Raw genomic sequence first — 4,925 nt, 5'->3', positions numbered from 1 at the left:
TCATTCTGATACCTTCAATTATAATTTATCCCCACAGGGTTCATTACAGTTTTCTCATTTTCTACAATTGTTACTCACATCTCTGACCAGAGCAACCATCCCTCATTTATCTTTAGTTTTTTATCAATTCCTTGGTATGTAATTAATCACCCATCTCTGCTACCATCCCCTTTTCACTGCCAGTTCTGGCACCCTTCTCTCTCTTTCTTTATATATGTGTGTGTGTGTGTGTGTGATATATATATATATATATATATTCCCCCCTTAACTTGTGACACACCGAACCTTCTCTCCACAAGTCATCTTCCCTGTCCCTCTCAGATTCTGGCTCTCTACCAGGAGCTCTTTTGGCTGATATGATAGATGGTTTGTGTTTAACCCAGCTCTTTTCATGTGTGAAAATGTACATCACTTCTTAAAAAGAGAAGACATCTTTCTTTTCTTCCTCTTCTTGTTTTATATTTATGTCGTTAGGGCTAGAAACTCCAAACTTTTGGCCATGTGGAAGGTAGTTAGAGTTACAAACGTCAAAATCCAGCAGATTGAATTTAAGTGCAGATTCTGCCACAGAAATTGGCTGCATGAGCTTGGATAAATTAAAATATTTCCCAGGCATCATGTTATGTGAGAATTAGGAAAGTAAAAACCCAAAGGGGTTATTATGTATGCAAAGTTATTATATATATGATATATAATAAATATTCATTTTATGTTTACGACTGCTCTGGTTTCCATAGGAAAACTTAGTCCTCAAGAAAACAAATAATCATACAATAAAATCCCAGGGAATGCTATTGTGAGTTTGAATTGTTTGGGAGCTTCCTGTAGCAGCCAGATTATACCAACCATTTCCATACTTCTGAGAAGGAAGAAATAATCATTTCTACCTCATGAAAATATGCTAAATATGCTGCTAAATATTTTAAAGATTGTTTTATCTTAATAGAATGATAATCAGGTTTATTTTTCACTAGTTAAAAAACACTGTTTAATATATTTTATAAAATCATTCTCCATAAAATTATTATTTACCTTCATTTATAGAAAATTCTGTTTGTGTCCCTATAAGCTCATAATGTACTGAGTCCCCTATGTCTCGATCAGTCGCTGTCAACGTGACCAGCTTTGTTCCAACAGAGAGATTTTCATAAATATTTATAGGTGCATCTGGTACAGATCTGTGGGACCAAATGATGTTTTTTATCAATCACTATAAACAAATGTCTCTTCATCTATGTTACACAGCAAATATTTTAAATTTCATATAATATGTATCACGTAACAGTTTCAGGTCTGGCCTTCTTAATGTTTTTTCATTTTACATTATTAAATCTATTAGAGAATGTTTACATTTTATGAAAAGAACCTAAAAGTTTCTTTTACCTGTATCATTTTTCAAGTCCTTCTACTGATTGGTAAATTGTACTTTATTCCAGATTACGAAATACTACAAATGTTTTTGCAATGATTTTCATTATCTTTGTGTTTGGGCATATGTCCATATCAGCAAGTGCTTATTGCACAAATTCTCTTGAATACCTACATTGACTTTGCAATATGAACATATCAATGTACATTTTCTATAATATTTTTATTATTAAAAATAAATACCAGAAAAATATGAAGCTTTGGATTATTCCACCAAAAAAATACTGATTCTCTTCTGTAGTTTCAAGAGCAAAATATCAATGAGTTGGCTTCCAGTGCATGTAAAAAGAACAATAAAATACAACTCATCGAGGTTTACTTTCTAGATCATTTAAAACATTTAAAAAAAAATTAACAGTGGAAACAATAGCCAAACACTGGTCTTTATCCTGCTATAAGAAAAATTTCTGTGGCTTAATCTTATCAATTAAATATTTAGATTACTCATTGCTTACGCAAGAACAGGACTCTCATCATTGACATGCTGGACGTTGATACTGATGGTGCCAATGCATAACTCCAAAGACCGGTTTTCCCTATTTCTCACAGCAATCACTAAATGGAAATGCTAAAATAAATAAGAGAAGATAGAATGTGGGTTTTTATAAAGTGCTTAAAATATGCAGTTTTGGCCGGGTGCAGTAGCTCATGCCTGTAATCCCAACACTTTGGGAAGCTGAGGCGGGCAGATCACCGGGGGTCAGGAGTTCGAGAACAGAATGGCCAACATGGTGAAACCCCATCTCTACTAAAAATACAAAAATTAGCCAGGTGTGGTGGCGGGTGACTGTAGTCCCAGCTCCTCAGGAGGCTGAGACAGGAGAATCACTTGAATCTGGGAGGCAGAAGTTGCAGTGAGCTGAGATCACGCCACTGCACTCCAGCCTGGGCAATAAAGAGTGAAACTCCATCTCAAAAAAAAAAAAAAAAAAAAAAAAGCAATTAATTTCCCTTTACATAAAAAATACTTTAAAAATAAAATTAAAAAACACTTTAGAAAATTGGAAGCATAAGAATGTAGACCCACTCCCCAAACACTATAAGGCCATTTGTCAAAAAGAGTATCTTTTGTACCTTTGTACGGATTTCTGCAATTATGCTTCTAATTTTCATGTAACTTAGATCATATTTTCCAATGTTCGGTTGGGCATACATATCAGATTTAAATTTGTAGAAGTACCAAAATAAAAGAGTAAGTTTTATTGTTTAGGAAAAACTAATCCGTGCAACTAAAGAACTATCTTACTTTTGGAAAAATTAGAAAGAACACAAATACTTTAGAACCCTTTAAAAAATCTAACGCTTCATTTGAAGAGATGATATGACAATGCCTCAAATAATGAAGAAATGTGGTCTAACAAGGTAATCACGAATAAGTGTGATGAAGTCAAATAATGATTTTAATTTTGTTTTATTAAATGTAATTCTATGGCCAATAAGCAGATCATATTAATAAAGAAAAATAACTCCAAATTATATTTAATCCTATGAGATTATACATTATTGAAACTTCTATTTTGCGTCTATTTTATTTTATTTATTTATTTATTTTTTAACTCTGAACTTTTTATTGGCCTCCTGCTCCCCAAAGGGTATCCTGCTTCTGCTGGCTTAATGCCTCAGAACTTTGGCGTCGTTGGTCTCAGACACCACTTTGCCATCCACTATCCGGCGGGTGGTGGTCTTTTGGATGGTTTGCATGGAGTTGCTGCTGTCCAAGGCATCACCAAGATTGAATTCCTCGCCATCTTCCAGCAGGCGGCGGTAGGTGGCGATCTCAGCTTCCAGCTTGACCTTGATGTTCAGCAGGGCCTCATACTCCTGGGCCTGTCGCTGTCCCTCTGCCCGGGTCTGTGCCAGCTCTGACTCCAGGTGCAGCAGGATCCCATTGAGCTGCTCCATCTGTAGGGCATAGCGGGCCTCCACCTCCCTCAGGCTGTTCTCCAAGCTGGCCTTCAGATTTCTCATGGAGTCCAGGTCGATCTCCAATGACTGGACTGTATGTCTCAGCTCTGTGAGCATCGTTTCAGAGCTCCAACCTCCGCAGACTGTGTGGTGACCACTGTGGTGCTCTCCTCAATCTGCTGAGACCAGTACTTGTCTAGCTCCTCTCGGTTCTTCCGAGTCAGCTCGTCATATTGGGCCCGGATGTCTGCCATGATCTTGGCGAGGTCCTGAGATTTGGGGGCATCTACCTCCACGGTCAACCCAGAGCTGGCAATCTGGGCTTGTAGGCCTTTTACTTCCTCCTCATGGTTCTTCTTCATGAAGAGCAGCTCCTCCTTGAGAGCCTCGATCTCTGTCTCCAGCTGCAGTCGAGTGACATTGGTGTCATCAATGACCTTGCAGAGCCCATGGATGTCGTTCTCCACAGACTGGCACATGGCCAGCTCTGTCTCATACTTGACTCTAAAGTCATCAGCAGCAAGAGGGGCATTGTCAATCTGCAGAACGATGCGGGCATTGTCCACAGTATTTGCGAAGATCTGAGCCCTCAGGTCCTCCATGATCTTAAAGTAATGGCTCCAGTCTCTGCCCTGGGGTCCCTTCTTCTCCAAGTGCTCCCGGATTTTGCTCTCCAGCCTCCAGTTCTCGGTCTCCAGGCTCCTCACTCTGTCCAGGTAAGAGGCCAGGCGGTCGTTCAGGCTTTGCATGGTCTCCTTCTCGTTCTGGATGCCTCCCATTCCTGCCAGACCCCCGGCCATCCCTGAGGCCAGGCCCCCGGACCCCATGCCGCCCCGGAAGCTGGTGGTGCGGTACACGGAGATCCAGGAACCAGAGCCCCCGGCGCCTGCACAGGACTCAGGCTTTGCCGACCTTTTGCGTATATTTTAAATAGCTGAAAAAAAATCTGAAGATCACAAGGAATATTTAACTAAAATCTGGCACAACCAACAACATATTACCATTTAATTAAAGTGTTGTCCAGAAAAAAAAAATGTATTTACTATTTGTTCAGTAAAATAGTAGGAGAAAAATGTATAAATTGCTTGTTTTGAAAAAAGTATGGGAGAAAAATGAAGTGTGTGGTGGCGTAGTAGTTGGGATAGAGTATAAACACAGCATTTCGCATACAGAAGGTATTAAATACAAAGTTTTTGAACCAATGAATTTATTGTTTCTTGGTGTTTTACATTTTACAAAGCACTTAAAATTGGTAGCTAGAGTTCATGCTTTTATTCAAGAAATACTTCTTGGCCACTACTGATGCACTGTGCAGAATAGTAGAGAAAAGATCTGAATTATAAATAATCTTACCATGGGTGAAGTCACATTTTAGTGGGGAAGACTGACATGTAAACCAAAAAAAAAAAAAAAAAACGGTGAAATTTTACCAGTGAACATTTGCTTTTGTTTGCTTTTAGAAGAGGTTGTTGTAAGTGTAAAACAATTTGCCACAATCCTTCTAGGATACCATTGAAATAAAATTATATGAGGGACACACACACACACGTGGGTTCAGAAAGAAATTCGTAATCAAGATTATACTAATTATA

General features: G+C 38.5%; 1 pseudogene across 1 annotated transcript; it reads right to left on the bottom strand.

The window, feature by feature from the left end:
* Positions 1-2,961: 2,961 nt before the first annotated feature.
* On the bottom strand, positions 2,962-4,715 carry LOC101016207 (annotated as a pseudogene). Its single transcript, XR_163594.5, has one exon. The product of XR_163594.5 is annotated as a keratin, type I cytoskeletal 18 pseudogene (transcript).
* Positions 4,716-4,925: the final 210 nt, after the last annotated feature.

Source organism: Papio anubis, unplaced genomic scaffold, assembly GCF_008728515.1.
Source record: "Papio anubis isolate 15944 unplaced genomic scaffold, Panubis1.0 scaffold1641, whole genome shotgun sequence".
NCBI classification, from domain to species: domain Eukaryota; kingdom Metazoa; phylum Chordata; class Mammalia; order Primates; family Cercopithecidae; genus Papio; species Papio anubis.
This window is presented reverse-complemented; position numbering and strand designations above follow the sequence as displayed.